Genomic DNA, 19,447 nt, shown 5'->3' on the forward strand with positions numbered 1-19,447 from the left:
CTATAAAGCTTGCAAGCAATGTGACCAATGAGTTAGTTGCGAGATGATGCATTACGGAACAAGTAAAGAGACTTGCCGGTAACGAGATTGAACTAGGTATGATGATACCGACGATCGAATCTCGGGCAAGTAACATACCAATGACAAAGGGAATGACGTATGTTGTTATGCGGTTTGACCGATAAAGATCTTCGTAGAGTATGTAGGATCCAATATGAGCATCCAGGTTCCGCTATTGGTTATTGACCGGAGGTGTGTCTTGGTCATGTCTACATAGTTCTCGAACCCATAGGGTCCGCACACTTAACGTTCGATGACGATTTATATTATGAGTTATGTGATTTGATGACCGAAGTTTGCCAGGAGTCTCGGATGAGATCACAGATGTGACGAGGAGTCTCGAAATGGTCGAGAGGTAAAGATCGATATATTGGAAGGCTATATTGGATATCAGAATGATTCCGAGTGATTCGGGTATTTTTTGGAGTACCGGGGAGTTACGGGAATTCACCGGGAGAAGTAATGGGCCTTATTGGGCCATACGGGAAAAGAGGAGGCAGGCCAAAGGGGAGGTGGCGCCCCCATGGGTCTTAATTGGACTAGGGGAAGGGGGCGGTGCCCCCTTGCCTTTACCTACTCCCTCTCTCTTTCCCTCTTTTGCTTCTTTCCTACTCCGAAAAAGAAAGGGAATCCTACTAGGACTTGGGAGTCCTAGTATGACTCCCTACACTGGGTGCGCCCCTAGGAGGGCCGGCCTCTCTCCCTCCCTCCTTTATATACGTGGGCAGGGGGCACCCCAAAGGCTCTCCAAGATTTGTCTTAGCCGTGTGTGGTGCCCCCCTCCATAGTTACACACCTCGGTCATATCGTCATAGTGCTTAGGCGAAGCCCTGCGCCGGTAACTTCATCATCACTGTCGCCACACTATCGTGCTGACGGAACTCTCCCTCATCCTCAACTGGATCAAGATCTTGAGGGAAATCATCGAGCTGAACGTGTGCTGAACACGGAGGTGCCGTACGTTCGGTACTTGGATTGGTTGGATCGTGAAGACGTTCGACTACATCAACCGCGTTACTAAACGCTTCTGATTTCGGTCTACAAGGGTACGTGGACACACTCTCCCCTCTTGTTGCTATGCATCTCCTAGATAGATCTTGCGTGATCGTTGGAATTCTTTTGAAATACTGGGTTCCCCAACAATACATAGACGAAACAAAGTGTCCCTAGTATGCCTCTACTTGACTAGCTCATTAATCAAAGATGATTAAGTTTCCTGACCATAGACATGTGTTGTCATTTGATGAATGAGATGACATCATTAGGAGAATAATGTGATGGAAAAGACCCATCCGTTAGCTTAGCATAATGATCGTTAAGTTTTATTGCTATCGCTTTCCTCATGACATATACATATTCCTTTGACTATGAGATTATGCAACTCCCGAATACCGGAGGAACACCTTGTGTGCTATCAAACGTCACAATGTAACTAGGTGATTATAAACATGCTCTATAGGTGTCTCTGAAGGTGTTTGTTGGGTTGGAATAGATCAAGATTAGGATTTGTCACTCCGTGTACCGGAGAGGTATCTCTGGGCCCTCTCGGTAATGCACATGACTATAAGCCTTGCAAGCAATGTGACTAATGAGTTAGTTACGGGATTATGCATTACAGAATGAGTAAAGAGACTTGCCGGTAACGAGATTGAACTAGGTATGATGATACCAACGATCAAATCTCGGGCAAGTAACATACCGGTGACAAAGGGAATAACGTATGTTGTTATTGTGGTTTGACCGATAAAGATCTTCATATTATATGTAGGAACCAATATGAGCATCTAGGTTCCGCTGTTGGTTATTGACCAGAGATGTGTCTCGGTCATGTCTACATAGTTCTCGAACCCGTATGGTCCGCATGCTTAATGTTCAATGATGATTTGTATTTGAGTTATGTGTTTTGGTGACCGAAGTTTGTTCAGAGTCCCAGATGAGATCACAGACATGAAGACGAGTCTCGAAATGGTCGAGAGGTAAAGATTGATATATTTGACGATAGTATTCAGACACCGGAATGGTTTCAGAATGGTTCACGTGTTTTTCGAAGTACCGGGAGGTTACCGGACCCCCCCGGGGGGGGGGAAATATTGGGCCTACACGGGCCATAGGGGAGAGGGGAGGGAACCCACAAGGGGTGGCCGCGCCCCCTCCCATAGGGAGTCCAACTTGGACTAGGGGAGGGGCGCGCCCCCTTTCCTTCTCCTCTTCCCTCTCCCTTCCCTCTCTCCCCCTCCATGAGAAGGAAAAAAAGGGGGGCTGAATCCTACTAGGACTGGAGTCCTAGTAGGACTCCCCCTCTTTGCGCGCCCCTGGTGGTCGGCCACCTCCTCTCCCTCCTTTATATACGTGGGCAGGGCACCCCTTGGAGATACATCAGTTATTCTCTTAGCCATGTGCGGTGCCCCCTCCACAGTTTACTCCTCTGGTCATAGCATCGTAGTGATTAGGCGAAGCTATGCGCGGATCACATCACCATCACCGTCAGCACGCCTTCATGCTGATGAAACTCTCCCTCGACCCTCTGCTGGATCAAGAATTCGAGGGACGTCATCGAGCTGAACGTGTGCTGAACTCGGAGGTGCCGTACGTTCGGTACATCATCGGTTGGATTACGAAGACGTTCGACTACATCAACCGCGTTAACCTAACGCTTCCACTTTCGGTCTATGAGGGTACATGGACACACTCTCCCCTCTCGTTGCTATGCATCTCCTAGATAGATCTTGCGTGATCGTTGCAAATTTTTTGAAATTGCATGCTACGTTCCCCAACACCAACATGGTGAAAGTGACTAGATGAAATTCCCGTGTACCCTCAAGAATGCTTTGCTTATCATAAGAGACCGTTTGGCCTGTGAAAGTGCAACTATCCCTGGGTGGTTTTGGTAATTCCTAACAACATATTGCTCATTGAGCTAATTCTATTTTAAGCTAAATATTTCAGGAAAGCTCAATGACTGGCATAGCATGGATTAGAAAGTGAACCCCTCAAAATGCTAAGGACAAAAGATTGGCTCAAGCTCAAAGCGCAAGACTCTACATTTTACTTTTAGTGATCCAAGATCACATTGAGTCCATAGGAAAAGCCAATACTATTAAAAGGGGCTGAGGTGTTGCTTAATGAGTTACTCTCTCCGTTCGGAATTACTTGTCACAGAAATGGATGTATCTAGACGTATTTTAGTTCTAGATACATCCATATCCGAGACAAGTAATTCCGAACGGAGTAGTGATATGCTCCAAAAACCCTCAACTACTTTCTCATATCCACATATGTCCCAAACCAAAAGTCAAACTCGGCCCCACCGAAATCTTCTATCCGGCGCCATCGAGTTCACTTGACATAGCCACTGCCACAAACCCTAGTCACTTCGGTCTCACCGATAGGGATCTCGGTCTCACCGAGATGGGATTGCAACCTCTCTATTTCCCTTCGTAATGTTTCGGTCCAACCGAGATGAGCGATCGGTCCCACGAGATTGCAATGCAAACTCTCTGTTTCCCCTTCATAACGTTTCGGTCTAACCAAGATGAGCGAATCGGTCCCACCGAGTTTGCCTGACCAACTCTCTGTTTGTCTATTACCAAAATCGGTCCCACAGAGTTTGTGTAATCGGTCTCAGTGAGATTATGTTATGCCCTAACCCTAATGGAATTGGTCCCACTGAGTTGATATGTCGGTCCCACCGAAAATCCTAACGTTCACATTTGAACTAAATCGGTCTGACCGAGTTCTATAATTCAGTCCCACCGAGTTTGGTGATTTGTGTGTAACGGTTAGATTTTGTGTGGAGGCTATATATACCCCATCCACCCACTCTTCATTCATGGAGAGAGCCACCAGAACATGCCTACATTTTCAACCTACATTTTCTGAGAGAGAACCACCTACACTTGTGTTGAGGTCAAGATATTCCATTCCAACCACATAAATCTTGATCTCTAGCCTTCCCCAAGTTGCTTTCCACTCAAATCATCTTTCTACCAAATCCAATCCTATGAGAGAGAGTTGGGTGTTGGGGAGACTATCATTTGAAGCACAATAGCAAGGAGTTCATCATCAACACACCATCTATTACCTTTTGGAGGGTGGTGTCTCCTAGATTGGTTAGGTGTCACTTGGGAGCCTCTGTCAAGATTGTGGAGTTGAACCAAGGAGTTGTACGGGCAAGGAGATCACCTACTTCGTGAAGATCTACCCTAGTGAGGCAAGTCCTTCATGGGAGATGGCCATGGCGGGATAGACAAGGTTGCTTCTTTGTGGACCCTTCATGGGTGGAGCCCTCCATGGACCCGCGCAACCATTACCCTTCATGGGTTGAAGTCTCCATCAACGTGGATGTACGATAGCACCACCTAACGGAACCACGCCAAAAATCTCCGTGTCCACATTGCGTTTGCTCCCTCCAAACTCCTCCCTTTACCTTCATATGAAATTGTCTTACATTCCGCTGCTATGCTCTTAGAATTGCATGTGTAGGTTGATTACTTGAATTGTGCTAAGTTGCTAAAATCTGCCAAGACTTAAAATTGGGAAAAGGCTAGATTTTCATTTGGTCAAGTAGTCTAATCACCCCCCTCTAGACATACTTTCGATCCTACAAGTGGCATTAGAGCTTTGGTCTCCATTTGCTTTGATTTCCATAGCTTTTGGTGATCATAGCCTTGGTTTCACAACCTAGGAGAGTATGGTGTCTAGTGAGGGAAATTACCACCGTAGAGTCCTTACTTTGATGGTACTAATTTTGCTAGTTGGAAGCATAAGATGAAAATGCATATTCTTGGACATAACCCCGCCGTTTGGGCTATTGTGTGTATTGTCTTGCAAGGTGAATTCTCTGATGGGAGAGAACCGAACCGTGAATCTACCGCGGAAGAGTTGAAGATGCTGCAATACAATGCTCAAGCTTGTGATATTCTCTTTAACAGATTGTGCCCCGAAGAATTCAACAAAATCAGCCGTCTTGAGAATGCAAAGGAAATTTGGGATACTTTGATTGATATGCACGAAGGTACCGACTCCGTCTAGGAATCCAAATTGGATGTGCTTCAAAGTCAACTTGACAAGTTCAAAATGAAGGATGGTGAAGGTGTCGCTGAAATGTACTCTAGGCTTGCTCTCATCACAAATGAGATTGCCGGCTTAGGAAGTGAAGAGATGACCGATAGATTCATCATCAAGAAGATCCTAAGAGCCTTGGATGGAAAATATGATACCATGCACATTGATCCAAATGATGCCCAATTACAAAGATCTCAAGCCAACGGAAGTTATTGGAAGAATTGTTGCTCATGAGATGTCACTCAAGGATAAGGAAGAGCTTCACAACAAGTAAAGTGGTGCTTACAAAGCCTCATGTGATGCTCCCCCATCATCAAGTGAGAAACAAACCTTCAACAAAGAATTGAGCCTAATGGTGAAGAACTTCAACAAGTTTTACAAGGGTAGAAGCAAAGAAGTTCCAAGTCAAGGTCCTACAATGACAAAAGACCTTCTAGTCGTGAGTGCAATTGCTACAATTGTGGAAGACCCGGACACCATTCCAATGAGTGTACGGCTCCCTACAAAAGAAGAGAAGATTCTCCCAAAAGAAGAAGTAGAAGAGAAGAATCACCACCAAGATAGAGAAGGAGTAGAGATGACCGTTATGAACGAAGAACATCACAGAGAAGCAAGGATTCGGAAAGGAAGGACAAGTCATCAAAGAGCTACACAAAATGAAGACATCAAGCTCATGTTGGTGAATGGGTATCCGGCTCCGACTCCGACAATCACTCTGAAAGAAGTTATTACTCTGACTCCGAATATACTCAAGATGAAGGTGTTGCCAGTCTAGCACTTGTGTCAACCAACTCCTATGACATATTCGACTCACCAAATGAAGGAATTGGAAGATGCTTCATGGCTAAAGGCTCAAAGGTATCACACCCCGAGTATGTTGATTTCAATAGTGATGAAGATGATTTGCTAGGTGATGATGATTTACTTATTGACAACTCTAGTTATGAAAACTATGATGAACTTGCTATTAACCATGCTAATCAAGATAAAACGAACGCCAATGATAAGAATGAGATTGAGCGTCTAACTAAAGAACTAAACACTCTTAAGTTAGCTCATGAAACTACCTTGGAAGATCATCGAGAACTTTTAAAGACTCATGAGAAGCTACGCTTTGAAAAGCTCAACCTTGAGCAAGAGCATGAGTTCTTAAAAGCAATCAATGATGATCTTGGCAAGAAAAGTTCTTCTTACATTGCCAAGCGTTTACTCTTGTATACTTACATGCCACAAGTTAAATCTAGCAACAAGAACAAGAAAGATTCTTCCTCTAGTAGTAACAACAATCATGCTAAATCCAATGTTGTTGCTTCTAGTAGTTCTCTTGATTCCACTAATGATTCTCTTAGCCAAGTTACACTTGAGCAAGAAAATAGCTTATTGAAGGGAATCATAGAGAAAGGTGTTTACAAGAGTCTTGCCGGAAGTAAGCAATTTGAGGAAATTGCACGCAAGCAAGGAATACACCGGAAGAATCAAGGTGTTGGTTTTGAACAAAAGTTCAATGCCAATGGAGTTGAGTGGGAAGAAGATCAATACCCCAAGATGAAGTTTGTTCCTCAACAAGAGAAGTATGATCCTACTTCTTTCCAAGGAACACAAGCTCAAGATGATCTTCCACCACAAGACCACAAGCTAAAAGGCAAGGACAAGCTTCAAGAGGAGATTGATGCATTTGAAGAAGCACCTAAGGCCTTGGTCAAGTGGGTTCCCAAGACTACATCAAGTTCCACTTCATTAAGTATGACTACAACTCCAAGGATTCCCATCAAGATGGTGTGGATCCTGAAGAAGAAGAACTAGAGAGTTCTTGAGGGTGACTCCGCCAACATACTTCACTCATATCATTTTGGCAAGGACAAGTGCAAACATCTTCCATATCTTGCACTAGTTCAAGGAGTCACAAACCCTCTTGTTGGTAAGACAAGGGACAAGGTAACCTAATGCATTCATGGACATCATCTCATGTGAATATCACTCTATGTCTATGGATATCCTTGTTTGTTCCTTGTGGGACTAACCCGTGTAGGTATTGAAAGTGCAACTCACTCCAAAGGATTGCTCCGAATGATCTACATCAACATTGAGCATCTACATCTTCAACACCTACACGAAGTCATCATCGACAAAACCCAAGGTTTGTTAATCCCTCTTAGGGGGGATATCACATCTAGGGGGAGCTTTACTCTAATCAATTGAGCTAAAGCAACTCTAATGATGTGAGCACAACAATGCTTTATGTAAAAGTGGTAACCCCACTTGTGCTTAAACGATGAGTATGACCTACGATCAAATGCTCTCATTTGACTCCTAAGTCATATACTCATATATAGATGACCTAGTCATCGCCAAATTGCTCGATAGATGCTAGAGTGATTGTGCATGCTTTGTCACATATTTCATTTGCCATTTTATTGTGTGATCATGTTGGATGCATATTTTACTCATTCGAGGACATCCATTTGTTGCTTTGATTGTTTGGCTTTTTCTCTTTTGCCAAATGGATGGACAAGAATGCCTAAGAAAGAAATCCCTCTAGCTATCTATACTTTTCTTGTCTCAAACTCTATTCATGCTACATCACAAAGTTTGATCAAGTCAGATTCGAACCACTCTGTGTGAGGAGCACTTGGAGTCCCCGATTCGTCATAGACTTAAACTTCCAAAACCTCTTTGTGTATTTCGGTATGACCGAGTCATCCATTTCGGTCACACCGAGATCACTAAGTTGATCTAGGTTTTCAATCTTGGTGCAACCATTTGAACTTTTCGGTCACACCGAGTTGTAGTAACCTATTGCGATTCTGCATCTCGGTGCCACCGAGTTGTTCCACTCGGTCACACCGACAGGGTCGGGATATATAAACCCACGGGTGAGATTTTGGAAATTTCTTCGAAACCTCTCAGCCCGCGCGTATCCTGCTCTACCGCCTTGGGTCTCCGGATCGTCTTCTCGATGCCAGCGACCTCCCGCCGCTAGTTTCCATCGCCGTCAACAGAATTCTGCCCCTTTGTTGCCGCCGTAGTGAACTCCGCTGAACTAGGGTACGAGTTCGATCCTTTGTGCTATTCTTTAACTCTGATTCGTAGCACATTGCTCTGCCATGATCATCACTACGTATGCAAACACTCTATCCATTGAAAACATCCTTTAGGTTAGATTTGATTTGAAGATTTAGGGTCAGGTCTCCGCCGAACTCATCTCGGACCGACCGAATTGTAGAAATCGGTCTCACCGATTTGGCTTAGGCCATTGCACTTGCACTTTCGGTCTGACCGAAAACTACAAATTGGTGTGACCGAGTTCGATTGTTTGTGAAACCCTAGCAGTCTCGGTGCCACCAAACTACGACTCGGTCTGACCGAGTTCACTAGTTTAGGTTCCAAAAGCTGCTTCGGTATCACCGAGTTTACAAATCGGTAGCTCTGAAATGCTTTCTGTGGAGAACTAAAACTAAGTTTTTAAGTCATCTGTGTTGCAAAAACTCTGCACTTTGTGATGCTCATCCACTCTACCTCATCTATATCTATTCACAGGGTTTGTTGTCAGTAAGTTTACAGAGATGTCTGATCAAAGTGACAGTCAGAACAGGTCTGAAGAACAAGTGCAATTGAGTGAGGGCACTGGTCCCTCAAGCAGTTATGATGAGGGCAGCAAGAGCACACCAAGTAACTTGCCCAAAGCAGCCACCAGGTCAAGGAAGAAGAAAACCTCAGATTCTGAAGATGAGGACTATGTGGCTGTTGAGGAGGAAGTCAGCTCCAAGAAAAAGGTGCTGAAGAAGGAATATGGCATAGCTGCAACAACTAAGCCTGGCTTGCACAAGAAGGCCCCTGCCAAGAGGGTGCCAACCTTAAAGGTTAGAGCCTCAACTGCTGAAACCTCCAAGCCAACTGAAGAGGCTGTTGGAGAAGGAAATAAGAGGAAGGAAAGGGTCAAGAATACCACTACCAGAGTGCTTGGTAGATCCTCCATTATGAGAGATCCAGAAGAAGAGGAAGAGGATGCTGCTCCATCTCCCAAGTCTCAGAAGCTCATGGGAGATGCTATCAAATCAGGGGCTACTCCATCTAAGCCCAAGTCTGCTCCCAAAGCTCCAGCTCAGAGGCCTTCTACACCTAACAGAAACACTAGAAGTATTCCTACAACAGAAAAGAACAAGGCCCCAGTGCCTCAAGCTGAAGAAGAGGAAGATGATTCACTTGTTTTGAGGAAGTTGAAGCCCAAAATTCCTGACCATAATGATGCTCATCCAGTCGCTGAGGACATGCACATCAGGAAAGATGCATGACTGAGATTGTGGAGAGAGTCTGATCCCTATGCTGTTAGGAGGAGGACTGCAGTTGATTACATGTTTCACACAAAAGAACATCAAGACTTCTATGAGACTATTTTGCTTGACAAGAAGCCCATTGTCTATGACATGAGATGGGTTGATTGGGAATACATCAAGGAGAATGAAGATCACTTCCTAGGAGTATATGACAGCTTCAAGGCATGTGGAGTAGATGAATTTGTTGGACAGAAGCTCACCAAATGGAATGATGAGCTGATCATGCAGTTTTACTCCACTGCTCATTTCTATCCAGATGGGAGGATAGTATGGATGTCTGAAGGTACTAGGTACCAATCCACTGTTGAAGAATGGGCCAAGATAATCAATGCCCCAGAGGAACATGAGGATGACTTGGATGTGTATGCCGAGAAGAAGAAAGACCACAACTCCATGGCAAACATGTACAAAGAGATCCCTGATAAAGCTTTGGGTACACGCAAGCTTGGATCAGTACACTTCTTGTTGTATGGTCTGCCTACCATCAACTGGATCTTAAGGCACACATTGCTACCCAAGTCAGGAGATCACAAGATGATCAGAGGGCACAACATCAACATGCTGCAAATCTTTGATGTCCCTCAGAAGTTCAAGGTTATGAGTTTGATTGTAGAAACAATCAAGAGGACAGCTGCTGATCATAAGAGAAGTTGTGGGTATGCTCCACATATTCAGGAGCTCATCAATTCTAAGATGGGCACAAGAACATACTTGTTGGACAAGGAGCATCTACCCTTACATCCTGAATTTGAAGACAACACTATTGTGATGAATGAGGAGGAACCATCATCTGTTCAAGCATAGGAGAAGAGAGCCAAAGCTAAGGCTGAGAAAGCTACCAAAATGCCAAGTGTTGAAGAGGCATCTCAAGTTTTCCTGAAGAGCAAGCAAGTTCAGTTAGGCTATTTGATTCAAGCTACACCGAGGATTGAGAAGGGCTTGGCCACCCTGACTCAGAATCAGGAGAGCCTGGAGAGGATTGTTGAGACAAAATTTTATGATCTTGATCTCAAGGTAACTGAGATTCAGACTGTAGTTGAGCAGCTTCAGGAGGAAGCAGAAGAGAGGAGAGGCAAGGCAACTACTGATGCTTTTTATCATGTGCCACAAGGTCCAAGGTCTACTGCAGTGCCAGTTTTAGATGCTAGAGCTACATTGCCAGCACCAGCAGCTACAACTCCAGTGCCACCTCCAGCACCCACTCCACCAGCTCCAACTACATCGACAGATGCCTTCGTCCTTGGAGTTCTCTCTACACCACCTCCCAAAGACCAAGCCTGAGAGACGCATAGCACTATGCATTTTCAAACTTTTTGGGAACTTGTTGCCAAAGGGGGGATATGTATAGATCATAGGCTTCGAGAGAGAGTGTCTTGCTTTTTATCTCTCTTGCTTTTGGTTGAACTTTTTATTGTGTGAGATACTTTATGTCCTCGTTTGAGATACTTGTTTGATCATGTGGTTGATCATTTGCTACCTTAATGCTTGTTTGGATGATACTATCTTTTATATCTCATATATGATCATTCACTTGCTTGGTGATGAGTGCATGTTTTTAATTCCTATCATTTTGAGCGCTCCACCAAGATGTATGTGACATGGAAGAGTAACCCATGATCCTAATCGATTATGCATTTGCATTCAAAAGCAAATCTTAAATAATGCACAAATTTAGGGGGAGCTCTTGCTTTGATCTATATGTTGTCATCAATTACCAAAAAGGGGGATTTTGAAAGTGCAACTATCCCTGGGTGGTTTTGGTAATTCCTAACAACATATAGCTCATTGAGCTAATGATATTTTAAGACAAATATTTCAGGAAAGCTCAATGACTGGCATGGCATGGATTAGAAAGTGGACCCCTCAAAATGCTAAGGACAAAAGATTGGCTCAAGCTCAAAGCACAAGACTCTACATTTTACTTTTAGTGATCCAAGATCACATTGAGTCCATAGGAAAAGCCAATACTATTAAAAGGGGGTGAGGTGTTGCTTAATGAGTTACTTTCTCAAAATTCTTAGTGATATGCTCCAAAAACCCTCAACTACTTTCTCATATCCACATATGTCCCAAACCAAAAGTCAAACTTGGCCCCACCGAAATCTTCTATCCGGCGCCACCGAGTTCACTTGACATAGCCACTGCCACAAACCCTAGTCTCTTTGGTCTCACCGATAGGGATCTCGGTCTCACCGAGATGGGATTGCAGCCTCTCTATTTCCCTTCATAATGTTTCGGTCCAACCGAGATGAGCGATCTGTGCCACTGAGATTGTAATGCAAACACTCTGTTTCCCCTTCGTAATGTTTCGGTCTAACCGAGATGAGCGAATCAGTCCCACCGAGTTTGCCTGACCAACTCTTTGTTTGTCTATTACCAAAATCGGTCCCACCAAGTTTGTGTAATCGGTCTCACCGAGATTACGTTATGACATAACCCTAATGTAATCGGTCCCACCGAGTTGACATGTCGGTCCCACCAAAAATCCTAACATTCACATTTTGAACTACATCGGTCTGACCGAGTTCTATAATTCGGTCCCACCAAGTTTGGTGATTTGTGTGTAATGGTTAGATTTTGTGTGGAGGATATATATACCCCTCCACTCACTCTTCATTCGTGGAGAGAGCCATCCGAACATGCCTACACTTCCAACATACATTTTCTGAGAGAGAACCACCTACACTTGTGTTAAGGTCAAGATATTCCATTCCAACCACATAAATCTTGATCTCTAGCCTTCCCCAAGTTGCTTTCCACCAAATCATCTTTCTACAAAATCCAATCCTATGAGAGAGAGTTGAGTGTTGGGGAGACTATCATTTGAAGCACAAGAGCAAGGAGTTCATCATCAACACACCATCTATTACCTTTTGGAGAGTGGTGTCTCCTAGATTAGTTAGGTGTCACTTGGGAGCGTCCGTCAAGATTGTGGAGTTGAAGCAAGGAGTTTGTACGGGCAAGGAGATCGCCTACTTCGTGAAGATCTACCCTAGTGAGGCAAGTCCTTCGTGGGCGATGACCATGGTGGGATAGACAAGGTTGCTTCTTCATGGACCCTTCGTGGGTGGAGCCCTCCGTGGACTCGCGCAACCGTTACCTTCATGGGTTGAAGTCTCCATCAACGTGGATGTATGATAGCACCACCTATCGGAACCATGCCAAAAATCTCCGTGTCCACATTGCGTTTGCTCCCTCCAAACTCCTCCCTTTACCTTCATATGCAATTATCTTACATTCCGCTGTTATACTCTTAGAATTGCATGTGTAGGTTGATTACTTGAATTGTGCTAAGTTGCTGAAATCTGCCAAGACTTAAAACTGGGAAAAGGCTAGATTTTTATTTGGTCAAGTAGTCTAATCACCCCCCTCTAGACATACTTTCGATCCTACAGCCTGTCCTTTGCCTCAAAAGGATCGGGATACCTTGCTGCACTTTTATTACTACTATCGTTTCTTGCTCGTTACAAATTATCTTGATATCAAACTACTCTGCTACTTACAATTTCAGCACTTGCAGACATTATCTTGCTGAAAACCACTTGTCATTTCCTTCTCCTCCTCGTTGGGTTCGACACTCTTAGTTATCGAAAAGAGCTACAATTGATCCCCTATACTTGTGGGTCATCAAGGCTATTTTCTGGCGCCGTTGTCGGGGAGTGAAGCGCCTTTGGTAAGGAAACATTTATATAGTGTGCTGAAATTTATTGTCACTTGTTACTATGGAAAAGAATCCTTTGAGGGGTTTGTTCGGGGTATCTTCACCTCGACCGGAACCACAATTAGCTACCCCTCAACCTACTGCACCTACTGAAAATATTGAATATGAAATTCCTTCAGGTATGATAGAACAACTGCTAGCTAATCCTTATGCAGGAGACGGAACCGAATATCCTGATATGCACTTGATATATGTAGAACAAATTTGTGGATTGTTCAAGCTTGCAGGTTTGCCCGGAGATGAAGTCATGATGAAGGTTTTCTAATAAATCTATTGATTACTCATGCTGGTTCAATTGGGTTGTTATGAAAACATGAAAAGTACTTTAAAATTATTCTAAGTTGTATGACACCAAATAAATATATTGATTAGTCATGGTGCTTCAGTTGGGCTATTGTCGATGTTGACATTGAAAATTCTACTGCCACGGTTTGTACCCAAGTCTGCACCAGATGATCAGAAAACTAACTATTGTAGGTGATTCTCTTTCTTGCAGTTTTCACTTTTCATTAGGGCCTTATATAAGGTTGATTGATTGGCGGTATGCTTGCTCTGGTCCTGAGAAAGAGGATGAATAGAGAATGATGATCGATTGCTGCTACTACACTGTATATCTTGTGAATTGGCAAGTAGTACAGAGTACAAACAAGATAATGTTTGCCTCAAAATAAAAGATTGTACAATCGATACAATTTGTCATATATAAATTATGCTCTTTCGTGCTAAATTTTATTGCTGCTATTTGCAGATGAAGTGGATACTACCAATGTGTTATGATACGTCCATTTTGCATCATGTTTTCTTACGGTTATTTGTGATGTTTTTATCCATAATAATGCCTTTTGGAGTAATTCTAATGCCTTTTCTCTCATAATATTCAAAGTATACCCAAAGAGGGAGAATTCCGGCAGCTGGAAATCTGGACCTGGAAAAGCTACATCAGGCCATCTATTCTGCACAACTCCAAACAAGCTGAAACTTCATGGATATTTTTATCAAATATATGAGGAATATTGGAGCAAATAACTACCAGAGGGGTCCCACCAGGTGGGCACAACCCACCTGGGCGTGCCAGGGAGCCCAAGCGTGCCCTGGTGGGTTGTGCTCACCCAGGCCCACCTCTAGTGCCCATATTATGGTATATAAGTCATTTTGACCTAGGAAAAAAAATGAGGAGATGACTTTCGGGATGGAGCGTCGCGGTCTCGAGGCGGAACTTGGGCATGAGCACATTTTCCCTCCGGCGGAGCGATTCCGCGGGGGGAACTTCCCTCCCAGAGGGGGAAATCATCGTCATCATCATCACTAACAACTCTCCCATCTTGGGGAGGGAAATATCCATCAACATCTTCAACAACACCATCTCATCTCAAACTCTAGTTCATCTCTTGTGTTCAATCTTGTTACCGGAACTATAGATTGGTGCTTGTGGGTGACTAGTAGTGTTGATTACATCTTGTAGTTGATTACTATATGGTTTATTTGGTGGAAGATTATATGTTCAGATCCAATATGCTATTTAATATCCCCTTGATCTTGAGCATGATTATCATTCGTGAGTAGTTACTTTTGTTGTTGAGGTCACGGGAGAAATCATGTTGCAAGTAATCATGTGAACTTGATATGTGTTCGATATTTGATAGTATGTATGTTGTGATTCCCTTAGTGGTGTCATGTGAACATCGACTACATGACACTTCACCATATTTGGGCCTAAGGGAATGCATTGTGGAGTAGCAATTAGATGATGGGTTGTGAGAGTGATAGAAGCTTAAACCCCAGTTTATGCGCTATTCCATAAGGGACCGATTGGATCCAAAAGTTTAATGCTATGGTTAGAATTTATTCTTAATACTTTTCTCGTAGTTGCGGCTGCTTGCGGGAGGGTTAATCATAAGTAGGAGGTTTGTTCAAGTAAGAACAGCACCTAAGCACCGGTCCACCCACATATCGAATTATCAAAGTAGCGAACACAAATCGAACCGACATGGTGAAAGTGACTAGATGAAATTCCCGTATACCCTCAAGAACGCTTTGCTTATCATAAGAGACCGTTTTGGCATGTCTTTTGCCTCAAAAGGATTGGGATACCTTGCTGCATGTTTGTTACTACTATCTTTACTTGCTCGTTACAAACCATCTTGCTATCAAACTACTCTGCTACTTACAATTTTAGCACTTGCAGACATTATCTTGCTGAAAACCACTTGTCATTTCCTTCTCCTCCTCGTTGGGTTCGACACTCTTACTTATCGAAAAGAGCTACAATTGATCCCCTGTACTTGTGGGTCATCAAGGATATTTTCTGGCGCCGTTGCCGGAGAGTGAAGCGCCTTTGGTAAGTGGAATTTGGTAAGGAAACATTTATATAGTGTGCTGAAATTTATTGTCACTTATTACTACGGAAAATAATCCTTTGAGGTTTTTTGGGGTATCTTCACCTCGAGTGGAACCACAATTAGCTACCCTTCAACCTACTGCACCTACTGAAAATATTGAATATGAAATTCCTTTGGGTATGATAGAACAACTGCTAGCTAATCCTTATGTAGGAGATGGAACCGAACATCCTGATATGCACTTGATATATGTAGAACAAATTTGTGGATTGTTCAGGCTTGTAGGTTTGCCCGGAGATGAAGTTATGAAGAAGGTTTTCCCTTTATCTGAGGGAAAAGCATTGGCATGGTATAGGCTATGCGATGATATTGGATCCTGGAATTGGAATCAATTGAAATTGGAGTTCCATCAAAAAAATACCCTATGCATCTAGTTCATCGTGATCGGAATTAAATATATAATTTTTGGCCTTGTGAAGGAGAAAGTATAGCTCTAGCTTGGGGGAGGCTTAAGTCAATGTTATATTCATGCCCCAACCATGAGCTCTCAAGAGAAATTATTATCCAGAATTTTTATGCTCAGCTTTCTCGTAATGACCAAACCATGCTTGATACTTCTTGTGTTGGTTCCTTTATGAAGAAGACTATTGAATTCTGGTGGGATCTTTTGGAAAGAATTAAACGCAACTCTAAAGATTGGAAACTCGACGAAGGTAAAGAGTCAGGTATTAAACTTAAGTATGATTGTGTTAAATCTTTTAGAATACCGATGCTTTTCAAAAATTTAGCACTAAATATGGACTTGACTCTAAGATAGTAGCCTCCTTTTGTGAATCATTTTCTACTCATGTTGATCTCCCTAAAGAGAAGTGGTTTAAATATCACCCACCTATTAAATAAGAAATTAAAGAATCAGTACCAGTTAAAGAAGAAACCATACTTTACAATGTAGACCCAGTTGTTCCTACTGCTTATATTGAGAAACCACCTTTCCCTGTTAGGATAAAGGAACATGCTAAAGTTTCAACCGTGGCCAACAAAATCTACATTAGAACACCTAAACCTGATGAAAAAATTAAAGTAGAACCTAGTATTGCTATGTGAGGGAGTCCTGGATTAGGGGGTCTCCGAACAGCCGGACTATATCCTTTGGCCGGACTGTTGGACTATGAAGATACAAGATTGAAGACTTCGTCCCGTGTCCGGATGGGACTCTCCTTGGCGTGGAAGGCAAGCTAGGCAATACGGATATGTAGATCTCCTCCCTTGTAACCGACTCTGTGTAACCCTAGCCCCCTCCGGTGTCTATGTAAACCGGAGAGTTTAGTCCGTAGGACAACAGACAATCATACCATAGGCTAGCTTCTAGGGTTTAGCCTCTACAATCTCGTGGTAGATCAACTCTTGTAATACTCATATCATCAAGAACAATCAAGTAGGACATAGGGTATTACCTCCATCAAGAGGGCCCGAACTTGGGTAAACATCGTGTCCCCTGCCTCCTGTTACCATCCACCTTAGACGCACAGTTCGGGACCCCCTACCCGAGATCCGCTGGTTTTGACACTGACATTGGTGCTTTCATTGAGAGTTCCACTGCGTCGTCATCATAAGGAGGGATGGATCGTCTCGTTGTCAAGGACAACATCACCTCTGGGGGAGCCCTGGCTGTAGGCCAAACTCTCCGAATAGGCGGCTTCGTCATGACCGCCCGCTCGGCCGCTGCATCGACGATGACTTCTCGGGTCATCGAAAATAGCCTCCACATCGGCTCGAAATTCACCGAGTAGATGGATCCAATGGAGCTCTCCTCTTTGAACGAGCTCTTGGATCACATCGCCACTCTGGGAGTCGCTACGGACTACGAACGGATCAGGCTTAAACACGACCAAAGGGAGACTAACTCTCCGCCGGTCACCCATCACATAGCGATGGTCGAGGAGCAATGCGGCGATTCTCCCTCTATCCTGAGGACGAACTATGTCCGGATTCCCGAGCTCTCCGAGCCAGATACCCTCTCACGGGAGGACATTGCCCTAACCCTGAACCTAGAATCAGGTCGCACACCGAACCCGCGGGGCAACATCCCGGAGCCCGAACTTCCAAGATCGGAAACTCCCCTGCCCCGGGATCTTAGATTGGGTCAAGGTCTGGACTTAAATCCACCCACCCACCCAGATACAAACGATCTTTCCCACATTAGGCAAGCGCCCCAAGAGACAGTACATCACTATTGGGCCAGATTCCTCCTTGTAATGAACAAGGTCAAGGACTGTCGCGAGGAAGACACAATTTCGTTCTTTTGCAACAATTGCACGGATAAGGGAATCCTCAATGCCATAAGTCGCCGTGACATAGCACACTTCGCTGACTTGGCGGCCATAGTACGGAAATACTGTGCGATGGAAAGCGCCTGGAAAACCCAAACACAATTTTGGGATAATCCGGCTCTGACAAAACCCCCAGTCCGAACTAAAAGAGTGCACTCTCATAAGTCGCCCGACTCAATTACGAAGAAGCAAAAGCCCACTATAGGGCATGGAACCGTATTGGAGGGATGGCTTGACGGCCCCTGCAAAATTCATAGTACAACAGATACCATATCAACACACAGCCTTAGAGCATGTTGGGTACTCCGGCAGGTGGCCAAGAGCGGTGAGGATCTCCTCATCCAAAATACCTCAGAACACCTTCCCGTGGATAACAATACGGTATTGACGGTCTTCGAGACCTTCGCCTCAAATAATAGGCATAAGCGAACACTCCGCAGCCTTGCCAAAGTCTACCACATGGCAGCAATAAATCCATGGAGCGACACGGCTATCACCTTCAATGCCAGTGACGAACCTAAATTACGAACAGCCCAAGCACCAACCGCTTTGGTCCTCAGTCCAATTGTGGACGGCTTTCGGCTCACTAAAGTGCTCATGGACGGCGGTAGCGGATTAAACCTCATTTATGAGGAGACTCTTCAAAAAATGGAAATAGAGAGCAACCGTATTGAGCAAAGCAGCACGACCTTCCGAGGAATCATCCCTAGTCGGGACGCACGTTGCGCTGGGAAAATCACACTAGATGTGGTATTCGGCACTTCGGATAATTACATGTCCGAAGAAATCACATTCCAAGTGGCCCCGTTCAGTAGAGGATACCACGCCCTTCTAGGGCAGGAGGCATTCACGAATTTTCAAGCCATACCCCATTACGGGTACATGAAGCTCAAAATGCCCGGACCAAATGGAATCATCACTCTAGCTAGTGATCCGGACATAGCACTCTGCGCCAAGAACAAAATAGCCGCACTGGCCCTCGAGGCATTATCCGAAGCCCTTGTGGCGGAGGAGCTAACCGCGCTGCGCTCCACAGTGGACAGGGACGACGTGATACTAGACAAAAGATCCAAGTCCACCTCCTTTAAACCAGCGGATGAAATAGTCAAATTCGAAGTCCATCTAACGGACCCCACAAAAACAACATCCATTGGGGCACAATTAAACCCCGCCGTAGACGCCGCACTACGGGAGTTCCTGCGCAAGAATTGGGACATATTCGCTTGGCATCCATCAGACATGCCAGGAATCCCACGCTAGCTGGCCGAGCATAGCCTTAACATTCTAAAAGGATTCAAGCCGGTCAAGCAGACTCTTCGGCGTTTCTCCGAACCTAAGCAACAAGCCATGGGAGAGGAGCTAGCCAAATTACTGGAGGTCGGATTCATTAGAGAAATAAAGCATCCGGACTAGCTAGCAAACCTGGTGATGGTGACAAAGAAGGACAAATCCTGGCGCCTATGCGTCGACTTCAAGGACCTCAATAAGGCTTGCCCAAAGGATCCCTTCCCCCTCCCTCGCATCGATCAAATTATCGACGCTACCGCATGACACGACTCATTGTGCTTCCTCGATGCATACTCCGGTTACCACCAAATT

This window comes from Triticum urartu, chromosome 3, assembly GCF_003073215.2.
Source record: "Triticum urartu cultivar G1812 chromosome 3, Tu2.1, whole genome shotgun sequence".
NCBI classification, from domain to species: Eukaryota; Viridiplantae; Streptophyta; class Magnoliopsida; order Poales; family Poaceae; genus Triticum; species Triticum urartu.